Here is a 12,147-nt window from a genome sequence, read left to right as displayed (position 1 = left end):
TTCTATTGTATGTCTTTCGTGAATTAGGCTGGACATCATTTCCTCTACCATCATATGAAGCACGTTGCATGCCTATGAACATACAATCATAAAAAGAGCGTCGTGAATTGGCAACAGTGTCATTTGTATACTAAATTTCTACGCACCGAAGCGGCAACTTCGAAATCAAAATTTGCCATCAATCATTACGGCTTCTAAACTACCTTGTATGGAGATGCTTGAAGATGTTTTTTGTGAGAGAAACTTTTTTCCTAAAGAATGCCCACTTGGATTTGTTCAGAAAACAACATATTCTGTGAGCAATCTGAAATGACCGATTTTTTTTCCTTTTGTTTTTTAAAACAAAAAAAGTTCGGTGCAGAGTCTCAAAAATTTTTTTTTAATGTTTTAAAATGAAAATTTGGACAATTGCCCAATACCTTGACAACTTTTCTTTAAATCTTGCCATTACGAAACGGTTATAGTCTCATAAGCGAAAAACGTGAAATCGCGTCTGACATAAAGAAGTTTTTGTTAGAAAAATGAAGAGTTTTATTCAATAAATTGTCTATTTAAGAAACTTTTTTTAATAAAAATATGAGATGATTGATGTTTTTAAAATCACTTTTTGTTTTTGAAACAATTTTTTTTTCAGTGTAGAATTTTCAATTCAGTATTTTCAAATGAAAGCTCAGACAATATCCTAGAAATCATTTCTTGATAAATTATCTCTAACTCTTATCATTACCATAATACCAGGAGGACACAAAAAAGTTTTTGCTGGAAAAACAAAAGTTCAAAGTTATTGTTGTCTTATGGTTTATATTTTTATATATTCAAACTTACAAAAAGTAAAATAAAGTTATGAAAAGATCGTTTTTTTTACCTTGTGCTACATTCCGATTCGGAACTTGACCTTCTGTTTATTTATACACAGACTTCGCAGCCGACTATTTAGTGTACAGGACAATTGCGGGGCTAGCGCTACGATCCTACTGACACTAACAGTCTCTCCCGAGACGAGATTCGAACCTACGACGACTGGCTTGTTAGGCCAGCATCGTACCTCGAGACCATCTGGGAGATTGAAATGAAAAGAATGAAAAGATCGTATTGTTCATGAAATTCAGAATTTCTGCTTTTTTTTAAATCATAGGACCAATGTAGGGTAAGGAACGGCTTAAACAGCGGCGCCTATCAGTCAAAGAAAACAGGCCTCGAACTCCTAAATTTTGATCGATATCAACAATTTCAATGATGGAAACGAAAACTTTAATTGTCTAGCTGTCCTACGAATATAAGAAATACCATTAATCACAAAGAAATCTGTGAACAAACATCATTCGAAACAAATCGACCTATATTGCAGCCACTCAGGAGCCACTTCCCCTGCAAAACAGATGGAAACTGCTTAAAATAGGTTCGGGGTGATTACAGCGTCCCTCAATCGGTAAATTCAATTGATTATTGCTAAAGTTTGCTAACTCAGTTTTACAATCTGAAGACAAGTTCTGACAAAGAAAAAGATAGAGAACAGATTGATATACACTAAAGTCGCTTTTTACGCGGGGGATACCTGCCACGTAAAAAAACCGCGTTAATACCGGAACCCGCGTAAAAAAACCGCGTAAATTCCGGAGTCCGCGTAAAAAAAAACCATCGTTAATTTTGCATTCCGAGTGAAGGGAAACCAAAATCCAAAAAAAAAACCGCGTAAATTCCGGAATCCGCGTAAAAAAAAAACGCGTAAATTCCGGAATCCGCGTAAAAAAACCGCGTAAATTCCGGAATCCACGTAAAAAAAGCCGCGTAAAGAAAAACCCGCGTAAAAAGCGACCTTAGTGTACTTCTCTTTGAATTTCACCCAAAACATCTCGAGTATTTCGTCTCAATACACCTAAAGTTGCTTAGAATATGTTCAGTACCCTATATTTTCAATACACAGGTCTAGGGTTTGCAATCCTGGGAACGATTTCCCGGGAAATACCTTTTCCTGGGATTTCCGGATCCCAGGAACAGAAATATTGATTCCCGGGATTCCCGAGTCTTTTGAAAAATTCCGGAAAGTTTACTGTAGTTTTCTATGCAAAAGTGCAATAAAACTAAACACTCTCTCAAAACACAAAACTGACGTCGCCAAACTGTATAGCAGCACTAAAGTGGACATTACACGAAGCAAATATTTGCTAGAAATGACGGTCAATATTTGTTCGCCTTGTAATATTGAGTTAATTGCTCCAATTTTTTTGTCATGAATATTTGCTGTTCTATAAAGAAACCGAAAAATTAGGCCATTATTTGCTTTCTAATGTCGTTTTTTGCTAGTTAATGAGCGAATTTTTAAAATGATAAAAAATATACCTGTAACTTGATAAACAATTTTGAAACCCATAGAAAACCAGGAAATGGCGAAATAACGGTTCAGTTAATCAATCCAAATTTTCACACGGAATCCTACTCTCTAATCAATGGTGAGAGCAACTTCAAAAAAGTTTGAATGTGCGAAGAGGCTTTGCTACTGTTCAAACAAACAGAATTTTGTTTAAATATTTGTAACAGTGTAATAGTATTGCAAATATTATCCTGAAGAAATATTTTGCCCAAAAAATGCCGTACCAAATAGAGCGAATATTTACACCAGCCTGCCTAACACTAAGTTTTCTCTTCAACAAAGTGAAAGAATTGGACACTTCAGTTTTTTATAAAATGTAGCAAGAGCTGAAATCAATGATTTGGCAGTATTCCAGAATTCAAACACCAGCGGTGATTAAATGGGTTTAAGCAAAGTTTTACAGAAGAAATTACATTATCCAATTACATACAAGAAATTACATTACGTAGAAGCGTCAGCGGATCGAAAGCGATTGTTTGACGACATGAAATTCCTGAAACCTCTTCTTCTGCAAATATTTGCAACAAAAGTCGGTCGCAAAGTTCTGAACTTGAATATGCTCCGTTTTTTTTTCAATTCGTTTTATGCGAATTGGTAATGAAATTGTAAACGATTATTTATTTGTTACCTTTCATAAATAAACTTTAAATTCCTTTTTGCTAAGATTTTTTTTTATTCTCGATTCCCGGGAATTCCCGGTAAATAAGAGTTTTTATTCCCGTTTCCTGGAAAATCAATTTCCGGGAATATTGCAAACCCCACACAGGTCGGACTCGATTATCCGAATTTTTGGACTCAATTATCCGGAATATTTTTTTCCCTTGTTTGTTTGTAATTTTCATTTTAAAATTTTAGCTCTTCTATCCCTTTTATTTGTTACCAGTTCTGTCCCTTTGTTTGAGACATGTTCGAGAAAAGTGAAATCAATCAATGGTTATTTTTTTTTTACTACTCAAAACTTCACCTCTTTTTCCCATGGAAATAATTTCTGGCTACGCCACTGCTCCATAAAATAATAAAAAAACAATTGTTTTAAGTTCGTTGACAGCAAATTTGAATGATTTTTTTAGTGATTATCTGGAGTACTCGACTATCTGGAGTGAAAATTAGCTTACTTGCAAAAAAAAGCTATGCCCTTGCGGGCGGTCTTCCGGCAGTTAACTAGTCCATTCGCCATGACGGACGAGAACATGCGTATAATACAATTGATGAAGTAGTTATTACGCTTTAGGTTTGCCCAGAAATTCTCAATGGGTCGCAGCTGGAGAACGTTGGGCAGGTTCGCCGACTATTCGACATTCAGCCGCTTCATCTTTTTCAACTAACGCTAAAGTGAAGTAGTGGGCGCCACCAGATCCGGCAAGAACACCGCGTCTTTGCCCATATGGTATTTCTTGATGAACGACGCAATATCTAGCATGCATTTCGTACTATAAATATTCCCGTTCACGGCCAGTCCAGAGCGAAAGAAGAGCGGCTTTGAAACCCCCTTCTCGCTGATTGTCAGCCAAAGTAGCAGCTGCTTGGGGATTTTGGTAAGTGGAACTTTACCTCGGAGCTCACTTCTAAAATACGAAGTGCCCTGCCAGTCGTTGCCTTCCACTTCGCACTTCGCAGGGAAAATCGACTTGATCATCTTATTCAGTCGCTGCCGCTGCGTCATTGCCTACAGCTCCGGAGCCGGTAGTCAGGGGCCGTCCGGAACCCATCGATCAGGGTGGCAAAAACCTGGAAAACGAGAGAATGGTCCAGCAGGGATTTCATTTTTCGATCTGGGAAATCAGGAAATATCAGGGAAAACTGAAAAATAATCATGGAAAATTTTTTAACCGATACGCGATTCTCCTTTGAACGACTTTTTAGCGCAAAAACTGATTTGTTTAACTGATAAAAGGCTAATTCAGGCTAATACAGTACCGTTCGGTTTTATATCTAATCAAATACGTTTTCCACTGAGATTTAAGATTTGTGTTCATCTACATTGCACTTTTTTGTGCCGAATGCTGAAAAATATCAGGGAAATTAATGTTATATTCCAGGGAATATGATTTTGAAAATTTTTACGCCACCCTGATCGATGCTCTGATTGTTGTCCAATAGTGCCAAGATGTAGATGTCGGACGGGCGTTTTCGGTGTCCACAAAGTGCCGCACGATGTCCGTTTTCGACGCAGCGGGGTACCATTCTTTTAAACGCATACTTCTGAACGGAGTAGCTTAACTAAACAAACTAAACGCCATCACGGTTAGAGTTCGGCTGATAGAGCTGTTAATTTTTTTTTCTGCTGACTCATGAGTTACTATGATTGATACTACATGGGTAGTTTCGTCAGAACGTGTGAAGGAAAACCCATGAAAAATCGGAAATTTTCATCAATTTTTTTAAATGCAAACGTTACCACCAAATATGACCATTTTCGGAACCAGAATGACGCTCAGAGGCCAGAAATTGACACCACATGCTATTTTAAAATCTAAGATGGCGACTTCCGATGTCTGGAAGACTACCAAACGCATATCACCCAGTATGGGTATTTCCGGAATCGTAATGAAGCGCTGAAGCTAATAATCGACTTCAAACATCATTTTGAATTCTAAGATGGCGTCTTCCGATTTCTGGAAAACACCTAAAAATGACTGAATACCACCCACAATATGGATAATTCCTAAATCAGATTAATACGCAGAAGCAGGAAATTGATTCCACATGCCATTTTGAAATCCAAGATGATGACTTCCTGTTTCTGGAAAGCAGTTGAAAATGATACCCGATATGGGTATTTCCAAAATCGAGGTGATGTATACAGATACCAAAATGCGAGGATGTTCTCATTCACATAAACGCAATCATTTCAAACGATTTGTCCGTAGCCGAATTTAGGGGGGAGGGGGTCAAGGGGGCCATGGCCCCCGGGCTCCCACGAAAGTTCACTTCCAACAAAAAAATTTGTGACACTTAAAAAAAAACTGGAATTTAGACAAAACAAACACAATCTTTTTATAACCTTTCTTTAACTTTTATTTTTGTGTGACATGTTCCTTAATTGAAATTTTGACAACTGAGAAGGGGACTCAACATATTACTTGGCCCCCGGGCCCCCACAACCCTTAATCCGGCCCTGCCAATGTCCGATTTATCATACGTTTGCAGACTATAAACAAATCGTAAGGTCAATTTTTGGTTGTATTCGGAATCAATTTAGAAAGCGGAACGAAGTTTGCCGAATAAGCTAGTCATTTGTAAATGAAGCAACGCGAGCCTTATATTGATCGTTAACTTTGAAATGTTTGGCCAACTGTGCAGTGAGTACTAAACCATCTTACAGTTTTTAACATCAATGTAATTATTGTTGTATACGCTACCATTACGTAAGGGACATCTTCGTCAAAAACTTTGCTAAAGACTTTAACTTTTTATCTCTATTTACCTCGGCGAAGTGGTTGAGAAAAAAAAGATCTACTTTACCCTGTGTAATCAAGTCCCCCGGTTTACTATAGTGCTGTTGTAAAATATGCGAAATAAAACAATTTTTTTTCGGCACTGGTGTTTACTGATGGACAATGGCATAATTATGCGTAGGATGGCAGTTCAATAGTAAGCATATCTGCTGCAATTTGAGTTTTGTATACCGATATGAGTCAAGCTCGATGCGAATAATTTTCAATTAAAGAACGAATGCAGAATGTTTAAAAATGTAACAAAATCGTTATGAAGAAGTTATTGCCCTAATTTTCAGTGAAATTTTATTCTGGATGCGCTAAAAAACGTATTTTCTATGTTTCGTAATTATATTATATTTGTCGGATTCTCTATTTTTGGAGTTTTTCACGCGTTTTTTAAACTTTACGCGGTTTTCCACGGGTTTTCTTTTTCTAACTTTTGTTCTAGAAAAAAAAATATTCTGGAGTATTTTTTGGAAATCGAGAATGACAATTGAAAAGTGTTAAAATTGAGACATTTTTTTTATTTCACAGTTTGTTAAGTTGAGTCACTTCTCTACAAATTTAGCGAATTAGTGATTGGTGTTGGTGTTGGCCAAAGTTTGAGCGACGCTAGAAATTCGCTAACCAGTTCAAAAAAAATTAACGAAATTACTACACCGCTAACTAAAACTTAGGTTTAGCGAAAAGACACTAGAATTGTAAGAAACACCAAGCACCACAACTTCGTCTCTAATAGTCAAATCGGACAATTTTAATTATAAACATTAGTTGTAGCCGTGCACTAGTTCCTTTGTTTGATTGAAACAATTATTTAGATCCAAATTTATCAGGCCTTGAAAAAATAATCACAAAACATTATTAAAGTTTATTTAAGATAGGCCAGTTCACATCGCTAGGTAGATTAATTCGTGTTTTTATTTCATACCGTAACAAGCAATATGCTGAAACTGAAAGGCCTCTGGCAACAGAAATCGACAACTTTCGGTAGAACATTGTGTGTTGCTCCCCTTCGGTGAAGTTGTGAGCGCAAGAATTCTTCGTCCCCAAATTGGTTTTGGCATTTTCCGACGACAAGTGGGTGTGACAGGGAGATGAACTATGTTGGCATTTTCTATGGTGGCAAGCAGAAATAAATCATCGAATTTCAGTGATTTTAGTTTGACAAATGTCTATGAGAACAATTTCTCAGAAAACTAGAGTAAATATAACAGTAGCAGAACACATATTCAATCAAAACCGGTCGTTTAGATGAAATTTCATTGTTTAAATTAGTATGTTGAAGCAGACTATTCTCTTAGCATAGTCTTATTCATAATTCATAATGAATGAATGGCAACGAAACAATCTAATGTCAAAATACGCCGACAATCCAATGCTGACAGGTGCAGTCATCGAGAGTTATTCGAAGTGGTTTTCGAATGGCACACGAAAGCATTCAAGGCATTAAAAATGTACAAGCATAGCTGCCAATGATGATGTAAAAATATGCAACCAATATACCTGTGAGCGGAAAATTACCTTACGGTCGCAAAACAATTTCTAGTCGTGAATGTATTCTACGCGGCATTCGTTCCGTTAAAATATTATGAAAGTGCACGCCACACGGATCAGAGTTCAGAGAATGATAAAGATCGATTGCATCGCATTGCATTGCAGTGATGGCGCGAGTGGTGCCGAGACTATGCAAACGATGTCTGCAACGAACGACGCTCGGATGCAACCGACTCATGCATACATTAATGCACTTTGCCTGATTCTTGTCCTGCCACCCGCTCAGACTCCTTCAACGCTATGATGACGATTTTTGCGTTATGGGTGCCGGGTTTACCGCGAACGACACAACCATCTTCAGATTTTATGGTGATCATGAGCAAATGTAGACTGCATCAAATTTGAATATTTTGAGTATTGAGACGTGATTCGTTTGTCAATTGGTGCACCAATTCTTTTTCTTCCCTTGTTGTTATGTTCTCATATTGTCGGTAGCGCATTATTTGGTTCTTTACAGCTCATAACACATGGTTGCTAGTTTCGGTTTTGTCGGATTTATCAGTACACACCAGTAGCGCATCCTCAACACAACCGCAATTACGTGCAACCCAGTTCAGGTGGTTAATGGTGCTGAATTTATTGCTTCTCTGAAAATGTAATCTAGAAGGGAACAAATTAGTACACTTGCGACGATTCGTACGAGAGAATATAATAGATGCATAGAACGGCAGATTGTGCGAATGTGATATTTTTTAAGTGCACCGCGAGCTAAGGAAACGTCAATATTTCCAACGAATGGCAGAGGAAATGAAGAATGAGCTATTGTTATAAAAGGTGACGAATAGCATATGATATGATTTATGTATTATAATATGCCAGTTATTTATATGGAGTTCGGAAATGGTCTATCAAAACCTTAGAGATCATTTCTGAAATGTGTACTAGATTATGAAAAGGCATGTTGATATTGCTTTATAATTCAACCAAAGACAACAATGGGTAATACATGTAAATTCAAGTAGCCTTAGGAAAGTAAACATTTCATGTACGCAGCATGCGATATAAATTTTACTACATTATAGATCATCCAACTGAAAGTTGAAGTTGACATAAAATCTCACATTATCATATTATGAGCTTAGAACAGCCATTTGTGGTGACGGATTCGTTACTGCTTATTTATACATATCTAACTATCTCGTTTCCTGTTTATTGTTATGTGAAATAGCGTTCGTATAAATTTAATCTAAATTTATATGGTGTGAGCACCCAAATGAAACATATGCAGCAAAAATCAGATCGTATACGGCACCGTTTTATGTTTCTATTATTTTCTTCTATAACTGTTGTCGTTATGGCGAATTCTACATTTCGGCCAGCCTTGCGATTTTTAAATTTGCTAATGTCAACATGTGACTTTGCTGCATGTTTATTTACTAGTCTGGAAGTTACTTGATAATTAATTAATTTTCTTAATAAGCATAATAACATCAGTGCAAACCATTTGCACTTAAAATCAAATTGAGGTTAATTATTTGACAGTTAAACCAAACTTTGTCAACAACTATCTTTGATCCGGATGGGATTTTGCAAAACATTAAAAACTGCAAATGCGTTAGAAATAATCACAAAGAAAACGTTGTAAGTATTTAAATCAATTCATGCAAAAACATGTGGAAGAGAAAAAGTCAAGAGTTTCCTATGAAATCATATTAAATAGTAATCAAACAGAATTTTTATCTTAACTGTTGGTAAAAAATAAATTGAACATAAAAAAGTCGTTCAATTCATATTCCTTTTTTCAAGCATGTCGTGAAAAAATAGTTTCTCAACGGGATGATCTGAAATACAGATTCTGTGCACTATGTTTACTAAATTTTCATACACAAAAATTTTGGCACACTATTTAAAAATTATGTTGAAAATAATGCAGCATTTATTTTCTCGAAACTAGGGTATCGAACGTCTTCGTCAGTGGTTTTCTTCGGCAGTTTTTCTGCAGCAATCTTATGCAAAAGGGGGCCGAAGAAAATCACTGACGAAGACGTTCGATACCCTATCTCTTTCGTTTTTTTATTTTTCATAAGTTATTTGAATCAAATTCTAAAAAAATGAGTGTTCTTGTCCAAATTTCTTTGCTATTGTCGTACTGATAACAAAAGTGTAAACTTGCTCGAAAAACTCGACTCAAGTAGTAAGATCTCGAACCTAGGATATTGAAATTCTATTCAAATCACTGCGCTTCCGTGAAATTTATTTTATCACTTACCTCAGTTGGCCAAGTAAATCGAAATAACCCTAAGGTGACTTTGTTAACTTACTGATTTACAGGGTCTCTTTTATTAGACTTTAGCTGATATTTTGGGTTCCTTTTAAGGTTTTATTTTCCATTGCATTTTGATTTTTTTTTTTCGTCAAAAATAAAAAGAAAAACAATATATTTTAAACAGATATACATAACAAAGTTTCCGTGCGTCTATCCTCCATGTTAGGAGCGGTTCAAAACGGCGTCTATACTCCAGGTTAGGGGCTACCGATTACCGTCCTCGAACCGCCGTTGTGCACGATGCACAGTGGGGCGACTCCATACAAAGACTGGCCAAGCAAAAAAAGTGTCGATAAATGCGACAAAAACTTGGTATTTACATAACTTTAGGGCGCTGAACACGAAATTGGCATCCATTTTTTGTTTGGGGCCGTCCTTAAAGCACGAAACCCAATTTTTAATATTTTTTGGCACTTTTTTCCTTCTTTATAGAATTATATGATCTTTGACTACAAGTAGTGCCACCGGGCGTCCTCCTCATAAAAAATACGTAATTTATGGACGACCCCTTGAATTAAACAAATTTGCCTAAATACAAATATTTTTTTTAATAAACCAAAACAACATAGGCGATACAAACTAATTACAAATTGTAAAAATCATCATCAGCATCATCATCTTCCGCTGTGATCGCTTAAATCTCGTGTTGAATTGTTTCCAGAAAATTTCATTATACTTAAACTCAGTTCATTATACTTATCAGCAGGAAAAAATTCTTTCGCTGCAATTTTCATTTCTTCTAGTAATTTTCGATGTTTCATTGTTTCATATATATGTTTTCTTCCTAATCCGGTTTCTATGGTTGAGAGAGGATATTTAAATACATGTATAATACCATGCATTGACAGCTTACTAGACATTAAATTAGGAGGTGCCGCTAAAGTTGAAGGCTCCATAATAAAATTCAACGAATTTATGAATTTGAAAACCACGACACTGGAATGACACAACGTTCTAAATGAATACGAAAAGATGCGGAGGGCGACGATTGTTCTTTGTTTTTTTCTCATAAAGCAAAATGTGTGCTTTACTTTTGTATGCAAACGAGTGAAATCTTTTTTTTTTTTTTTTTTAAGGGGGGATTTGTTAGTAGCTTAAGTATTTATGATAAATATTAGTAAATAATGAGTATGTGTGTCCAATCACAAATGGTGACTTCTCAACACTGTTAGAAATTTGTAATTTTAATTGTTAGGATTTGTTTGCTTTCGCAATCAGGACTTATAATTCGTAGGGATTTAAACCTACTTGTCAGGAAAGGGGAAGTAAACTTACAACTAACTTAATTGCTAACTTATTGGCTATAAAGAGAGCTTATCGTAGCAATTGAGGATTGCAACGATTTTTGTCGAAAATTTTTAATAATTTTATTTGACATAGCTTCTAATGGTTCAACACCAGTAAGTCTATGTAATTCGAGTGAACCAAACCAAGGAGGACGCTTCAAAATCATTTTCAAAATTTTATTCTGAATCCTTTGGAGCGTTTTCTTCCTTGTTGAACAGCAACTTGACCAGATCGGTACTGCATAAAGCATTGCTGGTCTAAAAAATTGTTTGTAAATCAAAAGTTTGTTCTTTAAACAAAGTTTAGAATTCCTGTTAATGAGAGGATATAAACATCTCGTATATTTGATGCACTTGGCTTGTATACTCTCAATGTGCTCTTTGAAAATAAGTTTTTTATCATAAATTAGTCCCAAGTACTTAACCTTGTCGGACCAACTTAAAATAACCCCATTCATCTTGACAACGTGCTTATTGTTTGGCATGAGGAAAGAAGCCCTAGGCTTATGCGGAAAAATTATCATTTGAGTTTTAGAAGCATTGGGAGAGATTTTCCACTTTTGCAAGTAGGAAGAAAAAATATCTAAACTTTTCTGCAATCGACTGCATATGACACGAAGACTTTTTCCTTTTACGGAAATGCTTGTGTCATCGCAGAACAATGACTTTGTGCATCCTGGAGGCAAATCAGGAAGATCTGAAGTGAATATGTTGTACAGGACTGGACCCAAGACTGAACCTTGAGGTACACCTGCTCTGACAGAAAATCTATCAGATTTTGAATTCTGATAGACAACCTGCAGAGTTCGATCAGTAAGATATTTTTTTAAAATTTTGATTAGGAAAATTGGAAAATTAAAAGTTTGCAATTTCGCAATCAAACCTTTATGCCAAACACTGTCGAATGCTTTTTCTATGTCTAAAAGAGCAGCTCCAGTGGAATAACCTTCAGATTTGTTAGCTCGTATCATATTAGTAACTCTGAGCAATTGATGAGTTGTGGAATGCCCATGGCGAAATCCAAACTGTTCATTTGCAAAAATTGAATTTTCGTTGATGTGTGACATCATTCTGTTAAGAATAATTCTCTCAAACAGTTTACTTATTGAAGAAAGCAAACTGATTGGTCGATAACTTGAAACTTCAGCTGGGTTCTTATCCGGTTTTAAAATGGGAGTAATTTTTGCATTTTTCCATAATTTGGGAAAATATGCAATTTTGAAACAGCAA

At 35.9% G+C, this 12,147-nt stretch overlaps 1 protein-coding gene across 1 annotated transcript in view; it reads left to right on the top strand.

Moving 5' to 3' along the window:
• The window catches only part of LOC129726853 (heparan-sulfate 6-O-sulfotransferase 1), a 75,234-nt gene that overhangs the window by 12,195 nt on the left and 50,892 nt on the right, over positions 1–12,147 (top strand). The window lies entirely within an intron of this gene.

The sequence above is a fragment of the Wyeomyia smithii genome, chromosome 3, assembly GCF_029784165.1.
Source record: "Wyeomyia smithii strain HCP4-BCI-WySm-NY-G18 chromosome 3, ASM2978416v1, whole genome shotgun sequence".
Classification (NCBI taxonomy): domain Eukaryota; kingdom Metazoa; phylum Arthropoda; class Insecta; order Diptera; family Culicidae; genus Wyeomyia; species Wyeomyia smithii.
The sequence above is the reverse complement of the archived record's forward strand: the minus strand, read 5'-3'. Positions and strand labels throughout refer to the sequence as shown.